Source organism: Meles meles, chromosome 5, assembly GCF_922984935.1.
Source record: "Meles meles chromosome 5, mMelMel3.1 paternal haplotype, whole genome shotgun sequence".
NCBI classification, from domain to species: domain Eukaryota; kingdom Metazoa; phylum Chordata; class Mammalia; order Carnivora; family Mustelidae; genus Meles; species Meles meles.
The window spans coordinates 108,488,399-108,509,944 of NC_060070.1; the positions used below are offsets into that span (position 1 = coordinate 108,488,399).

The 21,546-nt window shown below is 36.4% G+C and overlaps 1 protein-coding gene across 1 annotated transcript in view; it reads right to left on the minus strand.

Annotated features, from left to right (window-relative positions):
• The window catches only part of EYS (eyes shut homolog), a 1,714,887-nt gene that overhangs the window by 401,648 nt on the left and 1,291,693 nt on the right, over positions 1-21,546 (minus strand).

Below are 21,546 nucleotides of genomic sequence, written 5' to 3' on the forward strand. Positions count from 1 at the left end.
CCTAGATGATTTTTGGTTATCTTCATCAAATAATGTTTATTGAGGCTTATGTTTATGAAATACCATTATGACAGGTACTGTTAGAACTTTCTATGGCTTCATCTACGTTGACTCACACTTTCTAATCCATTTAAATTTCTAGACTTCATTCTCTCTCATCCATAACTTGATTACTCAAATACTTTAGATGCAGTAAAAGGACCTTTACCTGTCAGAAGTTTCATTTTATAATTTGAGTGGTCATCTTTGTTTTCTGTCTCCAGAAATACCTCTTCTTTTGGGATATGAACTCCCATAACTTTAGGGGACTTCTGGGCCCCCCTCCTACCATATTTCCTCCACTAGAACTCTCACAGCCATGTTGTTGTTTTCGGCCTGTTAACTTTAGCAGGGGATTTACTGGCCAGTGGGGTGGGCATGTGACCCAAACCTGACTAACTGCCATTCTTCTCTGTTTGTTTTTCTTTAATGTGAAAGAAGAGCTACAAGTTATTTTATATATATATATGTAATACACACACACACACACACAATAATATAGTTTTCTAGCTCAAATAGTTATTTCTGCATTAGTTATTTTGATATTGTGAATGTGGATACCATATATTTTATTAGAAAGCCCATATAATTAATGTACTGGGGGTACTGTTATCGATTCAGATGAAGGAAGTAGACTGGAAGATACAAATAAAATTAAAAAATGTTTAATAAAAAGGCATTTTTATGGTGTTTCCAGTTATCTTTGAGTCCAACTGAACTAGGCTCTTTCTTTAGTTTAGATACATGAAAAAATAAATTGTTAATCTAAATTACTGCAGACACTGTCATTATCTACATAATTGGAATTAGTTTAGGGGTCCTTAAATACATGAGATCCTTCAGGATCTAGTGAATCACATCACTGGACTTAGAATATCATGGCAAGAATTTATGTGTTAACTCTGTAGATGAAAATGAGGTAGGATGATATATTGCTGTATTTTGCCTCAGCATCATCCCCTTATACTTTTTAGGAATCAGAGAAATGTGACCTTTGGCAAATGATACACTATTAATTCACTTTCCCCATCTGAAGGAAGGAATTGACATAACAAACAAAGGAATTTTCAGCATTGCCAGGAGGATATTTAAAAAGCACTTACATGCTGTGGGAAAAAAGCACCAATAATAAAAAAGTCATATAAATAATATATAATCCCTTATTCCTGACACGAGTAGTTCTTTGCTCATGCTCCTACAATAATATTAAATCATTATTACCAAGAGACCTAAATTTATAAACCAAGTGTGGCCTCCAAGCAAGTTCACAATTGCCTTCCTAGGCAAGAATGTTGGCTTTTTTTTCTTACTTTTCTGCTTGCCTTGTAATTTGAAATTATACTCATAGTGTGGCAATAAACTTGTGATAGTCAGCTTTTAGAATTACTAGACATCTCCTTGGCATTAAAAAGCAATCCAAAGCCTCAGGTACATATTGATTCATTTTAAAACCAACCCAATAATTTCTCTAGTGAGAGAATGGAATGAATATTATTTTACTTAAAAACTAAGGACTGTATGTCCCAATAGTTTGAGATCATACTTGAGAGACAGTTCCCTTTGGTACAGTTTCTAGTTTTTCAATTGTTTTGGAGTAGAAAATAAAAGAATAAAAGGTAAAGCACTAGCAGGCTTGTTCAATAAGACATCCCTTATTGCTATAAAACTACCTTGGGCTAATTTCACACTAAAACTGCCAGAGCATGAAACTCAAGAAATTACATTTTTAAAAAGATCTAAAATGCCAGTTCTAAGTCACAGTATAAATTGGCAAACTAACTTCGAGAGTTTTAGAAATAGCCAAAATATCAACTGTGTGATGAAGCTTAAGTATAAAAAATGTGAATTTGTTAGTTCCCATGAAATCTTACATTGACATTCATATCACTCTCACATGTTACATATGTCAAGCAATAATAAAAGCCCTGACACTTAGTAGGTATTCTTTTTTTTTTTTTTAAAGATTTTATTTATTTATTTGACAGAGAGATCACAAGCAGGCAGAGAGAGAGGAGGAAGCAGGCTCCCTGCCAAGCAGAGAGCCTGATGTGGGACTCGATCCCAGGACCCTGAGATCATGACCTGAGCCGAAGGCAGCGGCTTAACCCATTGAGCCACCCAGGCGCCCTTAGTAGGTATTCTAAAAATATTTTGCTAATGATTAAATGAATAAAAGGAAAGGCTTTATTTTAAAGTTCATAAAATCTTCTTGGTGCCAAGTGTTAATGACTCTGAAAAACAATCTGAAGGTTTTGAAGGAGTGGGGGGTGGGGGGTTGGGTGAGCCTGGTAGTGGGTATTGTGGAGGGCACATATTGTGTGGAGCACTGGTTGTGGTGCATAAACAATGAATTCTGGTACACAGAAAATAAATTAAAAAAATTTAAAAATTAAAAAAAATTTCAAATTATATGCCTCAAGGACACTAATCCTTTATCTTCATTTACATTTTCACCTGTGTTTTTGGCAAAAATTAGTATAGAGATTGTGAAGGCACTGGCGACAGATAAGGACAAGGGAGTTCTTATAGGGGCAAGAAGTTTTGTTTACTTAGCCCATTTCTGACAGTGAACTGGCATGTACAGAGAGGGAGCGCAACAGATGACTGATGAATATATGAATCAAGTGGGAAGTGGGCAGAAGGAAATAACTTTCAAGTTGTGTATAGGTGAATTAATGCATTAGGAGGACATTATAGAATCTGGGGTTTGAGATAAACCAAAATGAATGAGGCAAAATCATGGATCTACAGAAGCAATAAAGTACTGGAGAGAAATTACGTGGTCTTGCATAAATCTAAGCCAGTTCAAGGCTTTGTTGTTATAACACTCTTGCCTATTAAAATAGTCAGCATACTATCAGATTGAAAAATAACTGGATGATTACTTTTTTCTTTTCAAAAATTTCAAATAGGTGCATTAAATGATTCCCTGCTGACCCTCTCCCCACAAAGTTATGCCAATATACCTCACATTCTATACTTTGCAGATAACTTGTCAAGAATGCTTACATTCTTTACATGTATAATTCTTTGGTGTACTGAAATTGTCTGAAAATAAAAATCATTATTTTTGTCCTCTAATTTCCCAATACCAAGCATTACATTAACAATAAAATAATGAGTCAAAGAAGATTGACTTAAATCTCATCTTAATAATAACTGAGTCAATAACTATTTACTAAAAGTATAACACTGGAGATGGATATTGTAGGCATTAGAAAAGACTCCCACATTGATACTTCCTTTAGTGGGCCATGCAGTCTTTTTTTCTTTTTCCTTTCCTTTTTTTTTTTTTAAAGATTTTATTTATTTATTTGACAGACAGAGATCACAAGTAGGCAGAGAGGCAGGCAGAGAGAGAGGAAGGGAAGAAGACTCTCTGCTGAGCAGAGAGCCCAACGCGGAGCTCCATCCCAGGACCCCGAGATCATGACCTGAGCCAAAGGCAGAGGCTTTAACCCACTGAGCCACCCAGGTGCCCTGGGCCATGCAGTCTTTTGAAAGAGACAAGACATAACATATACAACAAGTAGAGAGGAAATAAGAAAACACTGCCAAAACAGAGTAATACATTGTAAGATGCTAAATTGACTATAATCAAAGACTATGCTCTATAGTACAGACAACATCCTTCATTGGATATTAAAGATTTTAGATTAAACACAATGGTTTGGTTGTGTAAATTTTATTATTAAATCTTTAGATTGCAATAAAGAATCCCTTTAGGTAAAGATTTTCTCAATGTATTATTTATTAAATAATAAAAGCAGATGATGTACTATGCAATGATTCAGTTTTAAAAAGGTTTTATCTTGGATGTATTCACTAATGTCAATAAAAATTTCCTCTAAGAGGATAAAGACTAAAATGTATTCTTTATTTTTATTTTCTGAAACTACAGCAACCTCAATTATTATGTGTAGCCACAGAATGAGTTTTATTAACTTTGCTGACTTTATTATAATAATTTCTGGTGGAGCAATACAAATGAATCACCTTTGAAAAGAGGGTCCACACTGCATTTCCACAGAGCCCAAGGAGACATATAACATTTCTCTAGATTACTTAATTATCAAAAAATTACCACCAACAGAATAAATGGCAGCATTTCAGTCCTACTAAAAAAGATGCCTTTTTATCACTAAAATGCCACAGATGGGGTAAAGAAAGCAATTACTTGTCACTTCTACTGCAAAGGTTATAATAGTCAACTTACTTTAAATGACAGATTTTTCTAAAGGTTAGAAAATTAGCTGCTAAATAGGTCCCAGCTTTTGCGAGAAACCCATTTTTATTACCAATATTCTCAATTAGATAAAAAAGCCAAAGGACTTCTTGACATTAACTCTGATTTGTTAGGATTTAATTTTTGTCTGCCCATTTTTATTTATGCTTGTATTTACAGATGCCATTACCTATTCTTCCTCTAACCTGAGAAAGACTTAACATTTCCTTGAGTATTAAATAATCATTCCCACTGATATGTTAGTTAAATTTTAATACAGAAAATCATGAAGAAGTATAGTATAAAGTAACAAATCTGATTGTCCTCAAAATGTTTCTAATTGTACCTATAGTTTAGGTATACAGCACTTTTCTGATTTTGTTGAAACTATTTTTAAAATCTTTACTTCTGCGTGAAATCATTGGGATGAGCTCTGCAATCACACTATTTGCCTTGTCCTCTTACTCCTACCACTCTCAGAAGACAAGTTTATGCCTCACTGAGCAAAGCACAGGTCAAGAGAATTCCCCACAAACTACTATAGATGGAGGGTCTGTGTTTCTTCCTAAGGCCAACACCCTGAGAGACAATTAGAGTCCACTGCCTCAGTACACACGTGGACATTCCTCCTTCATTTTCTGTTCTTTCTTGCACAGTTAGTTTTTTCATTTCTATTGTGCCATTGCCATCAGCATACAACAATGCTGTTATTTTGTATTAAAAGAAACAGAGAAATAAAAATCCCCACTCTTTCCTCTGTTACTTTCATCTATCACCAGTGATCACGTGAGCCTCCCTTAAATGCCTCAGAAGCTTTCCCTTATTCTCAGAACAAAGGCCAGACTCTTCAGTCAGCTGCTGCTGACCTACAGCCACAGGCCTTCCACTCTGTTTTCCTGCTATTCTGAATTCACTTCAGTCCATGCTCTCTGCTCCCAAGATTTCACACCAGCTGAGCCACAGACTACAACATTCTTCCCCGTGCCCCCTGCAACTCAATACATCTATGTCGTCTTCCCCATTGCCTGGTTGTCTCTCATATGTCCTTCAGGCTTTGGCTTAAACAACACTTTGGCAGAGATCTAGTCATTTGATTAGGATGTGCTCTATTCAGTGCATGCTCATCTCCATCACAACTGTCCCAAGTAAACAGAATGTTCTGTAAGGGCCATAGGTTTATCTGTCTTGTATCACTATATTCCTGGCATTTAACATAGGGCACAGCACTCAGCAGGCTGTCAGGAAATAATACTTGCATTTGAATGAGTACATGAAGGAAGAAAAAATCCAGGACACTCAGTATTTTTCAATAAATGTTAGCAGACTACCCACCAGAAGAAAAAGTGTTTGCAATAAAAATACAGCAATTTGGTTGTGAAGCATGACTTACAGATTCCTAGATTATACTGACCAGCAAAATTTCTAACATTTTCTTTAGTTAAGTGTAAAATTCAACTATGAGAAACTTCCTTCTTAATCAAATGAAAATACAATGTTCCCCTCCACCTCATTTTACAAAATTATTCCATAGAAGTTGATTGAAATATTGACAGGTCATCAGTATTAAGAGCAAAATTTTATAGCCTTCAAAACAAATATCTGGTTTCCTAAAACCTTCTTTTTTATGGCAGGTCTATTGAGGATATAATTTTTAATCATAGATTCCTCTGTAAGAATTGATCTCTTTAACTTTGTATGGAAATGGTTATTTTCAAGTAGAATGAAATGCATGAAAAACAAAGTAAGTATGCTTCCCATTGTGGTTGGCAGAAAACTGACACTTTAAGTTCCTACTTCGCTTTGATAAGAGGGAAAACTCTGAACTCTTCCAGAAAGTCACTTAGCACTCTGGCTTCTTTGAATTCTATTTTGATATAAAGTCACCATTATGCAAAAAAAAAGGAATAATAATAACCTTTGTACTACGGCTACTGGCATCGTATACTATTGTGCCATTGCCATCAGCATACAACAATGCTGTTATTTTGTCTTAAAAGAAACAGAGAAACTTTTTTTGGTGGGGGTAGGGAGAGACTGGCATTTGAAGCCACTTAAAGAGAAGTAGTCAAATTATCAAAGACACTGAAAATACCTAGAAAATAGAAAATTTGCCTTTTTGCCCCATGTTTAGATTTTTATAGATCTGAGGACTGAGGAGAATAATTTCATTAAAAAAATCTACCGGATTTAAATCCACCCAGCAAGGCTTCGTTCATGTTCAGGCTACTTGTAAATGTTTGTAGTTATCTTAGGTTTTGAAATCATTACTGTCACCAACACATTAAGACATACTTTTAATGCTCTGAAAATAATTTAGCATCTAGCACACAGTCAGCTACATGTTGACTGTCATTATTCTTCAATTACTAAAAAAGCTCTATTAGAGGGAAAATACCTTGTCTACTTAATAAGATTACTTCCTATCTTGTTTTATTTAAACACACAGTTCCCCTCTAAGTCACAAGTCATACTCCTGAAAAATCTCAGGATTGAAAAGTCATTGTCTCCTGGGGTACCTGGGTGGCTCAGTGGGTTAAGCCTTTGCCTTTGGCTCAGGTCATGATCTCAGGGTCCTGGGACTGAGCCCCGCATACAGCTCTCTGCTCAGCAGGGAGCCTGCTTCCTCTACCCCCCCCCCCCCCCCCGCCCTGCCTGCCTCTCTGCCTACTTGTGATCTCTGTCAACTAAAATGTTAAAAAAAAAAAAAAAGAAAAGTCATCATCTCCTTATAAACATGCTTTAAAAACAATACAAAGACTTAGAGATTCATTTTATGGAAATCTAAAGGGAAAAGGAACAGGGTTTAATATCCTATGTTGGAAATGTTAAGTGCTAAAGGGTTCTATTGTGATCAAACACTTTCATTTTCCATGGAGAAATCCGTGGTCTCAAAGCTTGAACTACTTTATTGTCAATATCACATTGCCATTCTCATAATAATCATTGTTGTCATCTTTGTCTTAACGACTATCTGTCAGAGAGCCACCATATGCCAGATGTGTTATTCACTTAATACACATTTAATCTAATTCTTACTTAATTTGGCAAGTCAGTAGTTACAGAATCCTCATTTCAGAGGACAGAGGTACAAAATTGGTAAAGCTGGTGCCAGACTCATTTACGGTCTTCTCACAACATAGGCTAAAAATAAAAAGCACCATTTTGGTTCCAGGTGAAATCCACAGTATCTATCAGAGGTAGCAAGTTCATGTGTTTCCCAGGCCCAGGCTAGTCACTTAAATGAATGAGGAAAGGTAGGGTAGGATTATGATAAAGTATAACACACAAACCCCTTAGGGGCAGTGACTATTCAGCTCCCACCACAGGCTTCTATTTATCAATATGCATCTAAGGGGATAGATAGATAGACAGATTTTCCAACTTTTCATGAGAGGTTGAAAACCTGGACATTCATGTGTGTGTGCGTGTGTGCATGTATTGTATGTGTGTGCATATGTGTGTTTTTCAAAAACACATACACGTATACTTCTCATTTTTGAAGGCAATCAAATACATGCTTAAAAGGCAAAAATGCAATATCTGGGAGCATTTGCAATCTCTGTGTTAATGAGATTTAAAAATTCTGAATAAATCCAAATACATTTAAATGAATTTGTTACCAGATCAAGTGTTTAAAACTTTTATACCTAAGAACGTAATCCATCCTCTGTCCCCTTAACATTTTTGGATAAACACTGCCATGCAGCTTCCTTTTTTGTTGTTTTGTATTTTGTGGAATCCTTAAAAGAACATCATCAGAAGCACAAGAACTGCAGCAGAAAACCACTTAAGGCACTCTGTACACAGCGACAGATTTGACACCCTTCTCTCCTGGAGAGAGAGTAAGAGAGACAGTAAAAGCAACTAGAGAAGTAAAACTGACCAGACAGAGAAGCATCCTTCCCTCTCACTTATCAAGCTTTCTTCTCTCAGAGGGAGAAAACTGAAAGTGGTGAAAGGACTCTCTCATCTCAGTTTTGACAATTTTGAAAATATGAGCACCTGGAAAATAGGATATGTTTTGAAACTTGAATAGTAAAAATGAGTAAACTCTCATGAAGATGGATTATAAGTGACTGCTTTCCATTTGAAGCATTTAATTGAGCTGTTGAGCTATCTCCCCCCACCTCTTTTAGGTAGCATACACACCTCCTCTGAGAACACACAGGAATGAGTTACTAAGTGGGAAGCAAAATGCACTTTTTTCTCTCAGAAATGTGTGTGATAATTTGAAGAAAATCTGGTCTAGGGGTGAACCAACTGACTAAGTTCTGTCTGGATAATGGAGATATTTTTCCTCATCCCTTTTGACCCTCCTTTCCCCCATGTTTTACACTTTATTGGATCAAAGTATACATTCGTACTTAGTGGTTTTTTTCTTCTTTACCATCTCTACAATTTTATTCTTACTTTGTGCCTTATTATTGACTTATCTGTGGTACCTAGGAATCCCACAGTGAGGAATCACTTTTCTCCATCTTATCCTTTTTAAATCTTCTAAAGATGTCTCAAGCAATATAAAGCAAATAAAACAACTTAGTACTTAAGTTACTGTGCTAAATTTAAATTGTGTTATAACTATATTAAAGAATTCTTTGTAGTTACTGACGAGATTTCACGTCTATATGTAAAAAAAAAACATTTGAAATACAAACTTAAATGGTTTGTATTTAACTGTTTAGTAAATGATTAAATGATTAAGAATTGTATCAGTTACAACAGAGGTTTATATTAGTGTCCAGATATATAATTTGGGGTAATGAAGAATCTTTTTTACCGACACAACAGAATTTGATTAAAGTTAAAAAATAATTACATGATACATATAGTCAGAATTCAGATGTAAGCTATAATTACCTTTTCCAACTAAAAAAGAGGAACCCGAGAGAGGGGAGAGTCAAGATGGCAGAGGAGTAGCAGACTGAGATGACATCAGGTCTCAGGAGTTCAGCTAGTTATCAAACCATTCTGAACACCCACAAACCCAACAGGAGATCGAAGAGAAGAAGAGCAGCAATTCTAGAAAGAGAAAATTGACCACTTTCTGAAAGTGGTCATGTGGAGAAGTGAATCTGAAGCGATGCGAAGATAGATGGTGGGGGGAAGAGCTGGCTCCCGGCAAGCGGTGGAGCAATGGAGCACAAAATCTGAACTTTTAGAAGTCTGCTCCACTGAAGGACACTGCTCCAGAGACTAAGCAGGGGTGGAGCACTTGCAGGGACAGTGTGGTCTCAGATCCCAAGGGGTCACAGAAGGATCAATCAATGTGATACAATACATTAATAAAAGCAAGAACAAGAACCATATCATACTCTCAATAGATGCTGAAAAAGCATTTGACAAAGTATAGCATCCTTTCTTGATCAAAACTCTTCAAAGTGAGGGATAGAGGGTACATACCTCAATATCATCAAAGCCATCTATGAAAACCCCATAGTGAATATCATTCTCAATGGAGAAAAACTGAGAGCTTTTCCGTTAAGGTCAGGAACATGGCAGGGATGTCCATTATCACCACTGATATTCAACATAGTACTAGAAGTCCTAGCCTCAGCAATCAGACAACAAAAAGAAATAAAAGGCATCTGAATCAGCAAAGAAGAAGTCAAACTCTCACTCTTTGCAGATGATATGATACTTTATGTGGAAAACCAAAAGACTCCACTCTAAATCTGCTAGAACTCATACAGGAATTCAGTAAAGTGTCAGGATATAAAATCAATGCACAGAAATCAGTTGCATTTCTTTACACCAATAGCAAGACAGAAGAAAGAGAAATTAAGGAGTTGATTCCATTTACAATTGCAATCCAAACTATAAGATACCCAGGAATAAACCTAACCAAAGAGGCAAAGAATTTGTACTCAGAAAACTATAGAATATTCATGAAAGAAGTTGAGGAAGACACAAATGAATGGAAAAATGTTCCATGCTCATGGATTGGAAGAACAAATATTGTGAAAACGTCTATGCTGCCTAAAGCAACCTACATGTTTAATGCAATCCCTATCAAAATACCATCAATTTTTTTCAAAGAAATGGAACAAATAATCCTAAAATTTATATGGAATAAGAAAAGACCTCGAAAAGCCAGAGGAATGTTGAAAAGGAAAGCCAAAGTTGGTGGCATCACAATTCCAGACTTCAGTCTTTATTACAAAACTATCATCATCAAGACAGCATGGTACTGGCACAAAAACAGACACATAGATCAATGAACAGAATAGAGAGCCCAGAAATAGACCCTCAACTCTATGGTCAACTAATCTTCAACTAAGCAGGAAAGAATGTCCAATGGAAAAAAGACAGTCTCTTTAACAAATGGTATTGTGACAGCTACATGCAGAAAAATGAAACTGGACCATTTCCTTACACCACACACAAAAATAGACTCAAAATGGATGAAGGACCTCAATGTGAGAAAGGAATCCATTGAAATCCTTGGAGAACACAGGCAGCAAACTCTTTGACCTCAGCCACAGCAACTTCTTCCTAGAAACATCGCCAAAGGCAAGGGAAGCAAGAGCAAAAATGAACTACTGGGACTTCATCAAGATCAAAAGCTTTTGCACAGCAAAGGAAACAGTCAACAAAACCAAAAAAACAACTGACAGAATGAGAGAAGATATCCACAAATGACAAATCAGATAAAGGGCTAGTATCCAAAATCTATAAAGAACTTACAAACTCAACACACAAAGAACAAATAATCCAATCAAGAAATGGGCAGAGGACATGAGTAGACATTTCTGCAAAGAAGACATCCAGATAGCCAACAAACACATGAAAAAAGTGCTCCACATCACTTGGCATCAGGGAAATACAAATCAAGATCACATGAGTCAGAATGGCTAAAATTAACCAGTCAGGAAATGAGAGATGTTGGCAAGGATGTGGAGAAAGGGGAACCCTCCTACACTGTTGGTGGGAATGCAAGCTGCTGCAGCCACTCTGGAAAACAGCATGGAGGCTCCTCTGAAAGTTGAAAATAGAGCTACCCTATGACCCAGCAATTGCACTACTGGGTATTTACCCTAAAGATACAAATGTTGTGATCCGAAGGGGCACGTATGCCCAAATGTTTACAGCAGCAATGTTCACAATAGCCAAACTATGGAAAGAACCAAGATGTTGATCAACAGATGAATGGATAAAGAAGTGGTAATTAAATACAATGGAATACTATGCAGCCACCAAAAGAAATGAAATATTGCCATTTGCAACGAAGTGGATGGATCTAAAGGGTATTGTGTTGAGTGAAATAAGTCAATCAGAGAAAGTCAATTATCATATGATCTCTCTGATATGAGGAATGTGAAAGACAAATTGGGGGGTTGGAGGGTAGGGAAGGAAAAAATGAAACAAGTTGGGATCGGGAGGGAGACAAATCATAAGAGACTCTTAATCTCATAAAACAAACTGAGGGTTGCATGGGGCTGGGGGGTATGGAGAATGTGGTTGGGTTATGGACATGGGGGAGGGTATGTGCTATGGTGAATGCTGTGAAGTGTATACGCCTGACAATTCACAGACCTGTACCGCGGGGGCAAATAATACATTATATGTTAATAAAAAATAAATTAAAAAATAAAAAATAAAAAAGAGAAACCAGAAAGCAACAGACATTCTTGTTTTATGAATAACTGTATATGTGAATTAATTCTTGGAAAAAATGTATGGCTTTCTTCTTTTGATCTACCATGACCTCCTTATAAGCCAAAGTTCTAGCAATTTTCTTCTTAAATTTTGCTTGATTTCTGTGTTCAATATAGAATTTATTTCTTCACAAATGATAAGATTTGGACTTTCTTACATTGATGAGAACTGGAATTAGAATATTAACAAATATTTGCCAATTCTAAAAGAACAAGAAAATGTGATTACCTGTTGGAAATATTTCTGTAACACACAGAATCATGAGTTGAGAAGTTAATATTAAGTGCCAAGAGAATCTTGTAAAGGTTACAGTATTTTGTAAGGTTGAAATAATTATTTAAATATCTCAAATTTTGGGGGACTTGGGTGGCTTAGTGGGTTAAACCTCTGCTTTCGGCTCAGATCATGATCTCAGGGTCCTGGCACTGAGCCCCATGTTGGGCTCTCTGCTTGGTAGGGAGTCTGCTTCACCCTCTTTCTGCCTGACTCTCTGCCCACTTGTGATCACTCTCTCTCTCTCTCTGTCAAATAAATAAATAAATAAATAGCACATTTTTTTTAATACTTATGCATTTATTTTTATTTACACTTTACTTATTTTTCAAGATCCACCAAACATTTAACCATATATAGTTGCAGATATGGAATTAATTTCACTCTTTTTGCCTTCTCAATAGGTCTATGGGGTGTATCCATTTCTTTATACCATTTCCAAAACTGGTTTTAGCTTGTGGAAAATTTACAGGTATTTCCCTAAGTATGAACAGTCTGAATAACTAGATGTGAGCATCAATTTACTCTGATATAAAGTGAATACAATAATTCTTACATCCCATTGAGCTAGAGGTGAAAGACTTAGCAAATAAAAAGTAAGACTGCATGAATTTCAGATATTTTTGTAGCATGAATTTGTTCTAATCATTTTTCAGTGTGTGTTCTAAATATTGCATGAGGCATATTATACTAAAAAAGATGTGCTGTTCATGTGAAATACAAATTAATTGGTCCTATCTTTTATTTGGTAGTCCCATATTAAGCTGTTTTAGGGATTAAATCAGATGATTTATCTAAAATGGCTGACAAATGGTGGATTCTGAGCAATTTTTTCTTGCCTGACCCTGTGAAAGAAACATGACTTGAATTTGATCAATTCTTTGTATCCCATATATGGTGAAATGTCTGCCATATTATAGCTATATACTAGTAAGTGAATGTAGTACAGAATAAATGAAGTGTGTGTGTGTGTGTGTACGTGCACGCATGCACATGCGCTCACATACCTGGGAGATGGAATTGAGCATTAGTTAGTATGGAAATGGGAGATTAATACATTAGGGAAAAGTCACGTTCTTCTACCCTTTTATCAACACGTATCTTCATTTGACCACTATTTTGTGGGATTAGAGACCTTCAAAGGCCTTCACAGATATCCTTGCCATTCTTTCCTCAAAGAACTTTAAATAGTACTGGGATGATAATAATCTTTGATATTGTTAAAATACTCCACAAACTGAATTTTTACTATATTCCTTAACACCTTCCCCACCCTGAGAGCTATAATCATTTGAGTTATACTTAAGATCTGTTTTGAGAGTAGCTGTCATTAATGCCAGTTTCAAAGTTCTTTGTATATGTGTGTGTGTAAATATATATGCAAATAAATAATTTATAATGAATATAGATAACAACCCTTGCAGAGAAAATTTGGTCTATAACCTGGTTTTGTATGGTCCACCTGTGAAGTAGGAATGTTTTATATTTTGAGGTATTTGGGAAGTAAAAATCAGAACAAGAATTAGAATTTGTGATGCATGAAGAGCATATAAAATTCAAACTAAATAAAGTTTAACTGGCACACAGCAACATCTACATATATATTTGTTTACATATTGTTTATGGTTCCTTTAACACTGTGTAGTGATTAGTTTCATTTGTTAACTTTGCTACGCTGCAGTATTCAGTCATTTAATCAAACATTAATCTAGATATACCCCACCTATTAATCTAGGTTAACCACATCTACAGTCACTTGACTTTAAGTAAAGATCAACTTCAATAATGTGGGTTGGTCTCATCCCATAAATTGAAGGTCTTTAGAGCAATACTGTGTTTTCCTGGAGAATAAGGAATTCTGCCTCAATACTGCAACATGAACTTTTAACAGCATTTCCAGCCTGCTGACTTGCTTTAAAAATCAGAGTAAAATTAAAGGCATCCAAATTGGCAAAGAAGAAATCAAACTATCACTCTTCGCAGATGATATGATACTATATGTGGAAAACCCAAAAGACTCCACTCCAAAACTGCTAGAACTTGTACAGGAATTCAGTAAAGTGTCAGGATATAAAATCAATGCACAGAAATCAGTTGCATTTCTGTACACCAACAACAAGACAGAAGAAAGAGAAATTAAGGAGTCAATCCCATTTGCAATTGCACCCAAAACTATAAGACACCTAGGAATAAACCTAACCAAGGAGGCTAAGAATCTATATGCAGAAAATTATAAAGTACTCACGAAAGAAATTGAGGAAGACACAAAGAAATGGAAAAATGTTCCATGCTCCTGGACTGGAAGAATAAATATTGTGAAAATGTCTATGCTACCAAAAGGCAATCTACACATTTAATGCAATCCCTATCAAAATACCATCCATTTTTTTCAAAGAAATGGAACGAAGAATCCTCAAATTTATATGGAACCAGAAAAGACCTCGAATAGCCAAAGGAATATTGAAAAAGAAAGCCAACGTAGGTGGCATCACAATTCCAGACTTCAAGCTCTATTACAAAGCTGTCGTCATCAAGACAGCATGGTACTGGCACAAAAACAGACACATAGATCAATGGAACAGAATAGAGAGCCCAGAAATAGACCCTCAACTCTATGGTCAACTAATCTTCAACAAAGCAGGAGAATGTCCAATTGAAAAATGACAGACTCTTCAATAAATGGTGTTGGGAAAATTGGACAGCCACATGCAGAAAAATGAAATTGGACCACTTCCTTACACCACACACGAAAATAGACTCCAAATGGATGAAGGACCTCAATGTGAGAAAGGAATCCATCAAAATCATTGAGGAGAACACAGGCAGCAACCTCTTCGACCTCAGCCATAGCAACATCTTCCTAGGAACAACGGCAAAGGCAAGGGAAGTAAGGGCAAAAATGAACTATTGGGATTTCATCAAGATCAAAAGCTTTTGCACAGCAAAGGAAACAGTTAACAAAACCAAAAGACAACTGACAGAATGGGAGAAGATATTTGCAAACGACATATCAGATAAAGGGCTAGTATCCAAAATCTATAAGGAACTTAGAAAACTCAACACCCAAAGAACAAACAATCCAATCAAGAAATGGGCAGAGGACATGAACAGACATTTCTGCAAAGAAGACATCCAGATGGCCAACAGACCCATGAAAAAGTGCTCCACATCACTCGGCATCAGGGAAATACAAATCAAAACCACAATGAGATATCACCTCACACCAGTCAGAATGGCTCAAATTAACAAGTCAGGAAATGACAGATGCTGGCGAGGATGCGGAGAAAGGGGAACCCTCCTCAACTGTTGGTGGGAATGCAAGCTGGTGCAACCACTCTAGACCTGATTTGTGGCCCAGGATGTGATCTATTCTGGAGAAGGTTCCATGTGCACTGGAGAAGAATGTGTATTCTGTTGCTTTGGGATGAAATGTTCTGAATATATCTGTGATGTCCATCTGGTCCAGTGTGTCATTTAAGGCCTTTATTTCCTTGTTGATCTTTTGCTTGGATGATCTGTCCATTTCAGTGAGGGGAGTGTTCAAGTCCCCTACTATTATTGTATTATTATTGATGTGTTTCTTTGATTTTGTTATTAATTGGTTGATATAGTTGGCTGCTCCCATGTTAGGGGCATAGATATTTAAAATTGTTAGATCTTCTTGTTGGAAAGACCCTTTGAGTAGGATATAGTGTCCTTCCTCATCTCTTATTATAGTCTTTGGCTTAAAATCTAATTGATCTGATATAAGGATTGCCACCCCAGCTTTCTTCTGATGCCCATTAGCATGGTAAATTGTTTTCCACCCCCTCACTTTAAATCTGGAGGTGTCTTTGCGTCTAAAATGAGTTTCTTGTAGGCAACATAATGATGGGTTTTGTTTTTTTATTCATTCTGATACCCTGTGTCTTTTGATTGGGGCATTTAGCCCATTAACATTCAGGGTAACTATTGAGAGATATGAATTTAGTGCCATTATTAGTCTGTAAGGTGACTGTTACTGTATATTGTTTCTGTACCTTTCTGATCTACTACTTTTAGGCTCTCTCTTTGCTTAGAGGACCCCTTTCAATATTTCCTGTAGAGCTGGTTTGGTGTTTGCAAATTCTTTCAGTTTTTGTTTGTCCTGGAAGCTTTTGATCTCTCCTTCTATTTTCAATGATAGCCTAGCTGGATAGAGTATTCTTGGCTGCATGTTTTTCTCGTTTAGTGCTCTGAATATATCATGCCACTCTTCCTGGCCTGCCAGGTCTCTGTGGATAAGTCTGCTGCCAATCTAATATTTTTACCATTGTATGTTACAGACTTCTTTTCTCGGGCTGCTTTCAGGATTTTCTCTTTGTCACTAAGACTTTTAAATTTTACTATTAGGTGACAGGGTGTGGACCTATTCTTGTTGACTTTGAGGGGGGTTCTCTGCATCTCCTGGATTTTGATGCTTGTTCCCTTTGCCATATTAGGGAAATTCTCTCCAATAATTCTCTCCAATAGACCTTCTGCTCCCCTCTCTGTTTCTTCTTCTTCTGGAATCCCAATTATCCTAATGTTGTTTCATCTTATGGTGTCACTTTATCTCTTGAATTCTCCCCTCATGGTCCAGTAGCTGTTTGTCCCTCTTTTGTTCGGCTTCTTTATTCTCTGTCATTTGGTCTTCTATATCACTAATTCTTTCTTCTGCCTCATTTATCCTAGCAGTGAGAGCCTCCATTTTTGATTGCACCTCATTAATAGCTTTTTTGATTTCAACTTGGTTAGATTTTAGATCTTTAATTTCTCCAGAAAGGGCTTTAATATCTCCAGAGAGGGTTTCTCTAATATCTCCCATGCCTTTTTCGAGCCCGGCTAGAATGTTCAGAATCGTCATTCTGAACTCTTGATCTGACATATTACCAATGTCTGTGTTGATTAGGTCCCTAGCCTTCAGTACTGTCTCTTGTTCTTTTGTTTGTGGTGATTTTTTCCGCCTTGTCATTTTGTCCAGATAAGAGAATATGAAGGAGCAAATAAAATACTTTTTAGTATTTTATATATATTTTTATATATATAAACTCTCATATATATATATAAACTTTATTTATATATATTTTATATATATATAGTATTTATATATTTTATATATCTGGGGTGGCAAAGACCCCAGAAAAATGCAGTGTAACCAAATGAGAAGAGACCCCAAATTGTGGGGCGGAGAAAGGGGATAAAAAGAGGTTCAGGAAAAAAAAAAAAGAAAAAAATTTAAAAAATAAAACAAAGAAAAAATATAAAAAAGAAAGAAGAAATATATATATTTAGATAAACTAGTCAAAAAACGTTAAAAAAGAAAAGGGTAAAAGTTTTTTAAAAAATTTAGCAGAAGAAGAAAAAAGAAAAAAAATTTAAAAAAGAAAAAAAAAATTGAAGTAGCCGCAAGACTAAAGAATCATGGGGAGAACGCCATGAGTTCTGTGCTTTGCTTTCTCCTCCTCTGGAATTGAGCTGCTGTCTTAGGAATTGAACCCACTTTCCTTGATAGATGAACTTCCTCCTGGCTGGATATTTTGTTGATCTTCTGGGGGAGGGGCCTGTTGTAGTGACTTCAAGTGTCTTTGCCCGAAGCAGGATTGCACCGCCCTTACCGGCGGCCAGACTAAGTAAGCGGCTCGGGTTCGCTTTTGGGAGCTTCTGTTCCCTGAACACTTTCCGTAGAGTTCCGGAGGACGGGAATGAAAATGGTGGCCTCCTAGTCTCCGGCCCGGAGGAGCCGAGAGCCTGGGGCCCCACTCCTCAGTACACCCCCAGAGGACAGCACCCGATCACTCCCGTATCCCCAGCCTCTAGCCGTGCTCCAAGCTCACCCAGCCCGCGACCAGTTCAAGGTAACCCCGAGCTGAGAGTTCAGTCCTCGGCTCTGTCTCTGCAGCCGGCTTCTCTGTTCTAATATCTGCGAGCTCTGCGACACTCCGACACCCCCGATCCTTCTGTGACCCTGCGGGACCTGGGGCCACGCTGACCCCGCATGGGCTTCACCCTGGTTTAGCCTCTGGAGCAATATCCCTCAGTGGAACAGACTTTTAAAAGTCCTGATTTTGTGCTCCGTTGCTCCGCCGCTTGCCGGGAGCCGGCCCCTCCCCCTGCTGTCTATCTTCCCGTCGTTTTAGATTCACTTCTCCGCCAGTCCTACATTTCAGAAAGTGGTTGATTTTCTGTTTCTAGAGTTGCTGTTCTTCTTCTCTTCGATCTCCCGTTGGATTTGTAGGTGTTTGCAATGTTTAGATAAGCTATCGAGCTGATCTCCTGCTACCTGATGTAGTCTCAGCCTGCTACTTCTCTGCCATCTTGACTCCTTATCTTTTATTTTAAAGCATCTTTTGTGTTTTGAAGAAATCCTTGCCCAAGACCAGATCATAGAAAAACTTTCTTAAATACTCTTAAGATGGTTTCCACCCCACCTCTTTTTATTTTTTTTTAAGATTTATTTATTTAAGAGAGAGAGAGAACATGTGTGTGTGCATGAGCATGTGGTGGCCAGAGGGATAGAGAGAGGGAGAATCTCCAGCAGAGGCAGGACTCAATCTCATGACTTGAGACAAAATCAAGAGTCAGACCTTTACCTGACTAAACTACACAGGTGCCCCTTCCCCCACCTCTTATAGTGGTTTCTAATTCATTTGGAATTGATTTTTGTATATAGCACTAACAGAGAGGTAGAAGTTTACTTTCTTCCATATGTAAAAATTACTGTCCTTGCACAATCTATTGAGCGGTTCATGTTTTCCCCACTGATCTTTAGAGACAATAACACACTAAATCATGTTTCTTTCTACGTGTGGGTCTATTTGCAGTCCATGTGGTCTTTTCTATCTGCCCTATTTTCAATCAATGTGTCAATGCCGTATTGTCTTAATTACTGTAGATTTAAAATTCTTCATTCATGGGAAAGGAAACTTCACTGTGTTTTACTTCTTTAAATGTGTTTTGTTTTTTTCAAAGATATTTTCTCTTTTGTATAAACTTTTGAATCAAGATGTCAAGTTTTACAAAATAAAATTGAAATAATTTTTATTGGAATTAAATTGAAGGTACACATCAATTGGGGCAGAGTTGAGATGTTTACAAAACAGAATTCCAATTCATGAATGTGGATATATCACTGTTTAATTATGTCCTTATATAAACTAGTTACCTCATAACAAACTTTGGTACTTGTAGAGCCCTCCCACTCACCACACATACTCTCTTTTTTATCTTCAAAATGTATGGTCAATTTTTATCTTTATTATTCTCTTTTAATTTATCTAAGTTTGCTGTGCTATGTATTTTTCTAACTTCTTAAGTAGAATGTTTAGCTCATTAATTTTAAGGCTTTTATCTTTACTAATACAAGCATTTTAAGGCCTTAAGTTTCCTATAGTTACTGCTTTACTTACATTGAAAAAGTTTCTGTATGTAGAAATTTTCTTGAGTTATAAATAGTTTATAACATCTATTGTATTTTCTTCTTTGATTTATTTACTGGAACTGTAATAATTGTTCCAAAATACTTTATAATAGTTACTTTTTGGTTACTGATTTTTAATGTAATTACACATTACTTAGTGACTATGAGCTATCACGTTTGCTTTTTGTCCAATATAAGGTTTGGGTTTTTTTTTTTTTTTTAATATTCCTTGTGATTAGATGTTATGTGTATTTTATAGTGGTTTAGGTCAGTGTTTATATATTTCCAATGTATTTGAACTGTTGATTTAATATTCTAGTTTTCTGCATCTTGTTTTTTGTCTGATTATTCTATGAAAAAAAGGGAAAGGTAAGTTAAATCGTCCTAGTATAATTATATTTATCTGATAACAAAGACCACAAAGTCTCTGTCAGAGTTTGGAAATCATACCCTGAATTACTATTTTATTTGTGATTTTCAGTTTGTATGCCTAATTCATCAGGAACAACACAAAGACCTTAAAACATTTTAGCTCTCATCATTAAAAAAAATTCTATTTTGATATATTTCAATTCTACCTTTTATTTAAACCCACAAGAATTTTTTGTTGTCTATAAAGTCAATATTTGCTTAGGATGACTCACATACTTACTATTTTCTCTAAGTGTCATTCTTTCTTGCACATAAGATTACCCACTTGAAATCTCTTTCTTCTGTCTAGAGTATAACCTACAAATTTTCCTTTAGTAAAGATTTGTTAGTGGCAAATAATTTTTTTTGTTTCAAACTATTTTATTCTCAAATTTAGCACTCATTAAAAAAATAATGCAATACATTGGCCTCCATTTCTTGTTTTAAGAATTAAAATATCTTCTAATTTTTGTTCACTGGAAAGTAATTTTGATTTTATTCCTCCTTTGTTGAATTTAAGATTGGGTATTTGTCTGTGGTGGTCTGTGCTTTCACTATGATAAGCCTACACATTACCATAACATGCTTGTATTTGAGTGTATGTATGTGTGTGTGTGTGTGTGTGTGTGTGTGTGTGTCTGTCTGTCTAAATAAATTAGTTAAAGCACCTCTATTTTTCACTTTTAATTGTTAACTTAATCTCTTAGTTCTTACTCATTTTTTCAGTCCATTTTTTCTTGTTTTTTTTTAAGATTTTTATTTATTTATTTGACAGACAGAGATCACAAGTAGGCAGAGAGGCAGGTAGAGAGAGAGAGGAGGAAGCAGGCTCCCCACTCGAGCAGAGAGCCCGATGCGGGGCTTGATCCCAGGACCCTGAGATCATGACCTGAGCCGAAGGCAGAGGCTTTAACCCACTGAGCCACCCAGGCAATCCTTTTTCTTGTTTTTAAATATAAAAACCCACACTTACTTTACTTTGTGAGAAAGGAATCCATCAAAATCCTTGAGGAGAATGCAGGCAGCAACCTCTTCGACCTCAGCCGCAGCAACATCTTCCTAGGAACAACGGCAAAGGCAAGGGAAGCAAGGGCAAAAATGAACTATTGGGATTTCATCAAGATAGTTCCAATATCTTAAGTCATAAAGATATGAGTATATCTTTTGTAATTTCTGGTTGCCTTCATTAGTGGTGGTGTTTCTTGCAAGTTTTAAGGGTTTGCTGTTGTTGCTATTCTTTTTGAGAAGCATTTTCAAAGGTAATACACATTTATTTTCACTAGGGACTCAGGGCATTACCAACCTGCAGAGATTTAATAAAAATCCTTGGCTTGAGATTTTTTCAGACCATCTAGATAGTGTGAATTTAGGCTAAAAACCTATAAAGACTAGCAGATGGTTATGAATTTTGATGAAATATTTTGTTTTCTCATCCATCCTGTGCTAAATTTTGAGAAAGGCAATTTTCCTTGTTATCTTGCAGGAGAGTGTGTGTGCATACACAGGTGCATGTGTGTGTATGCTA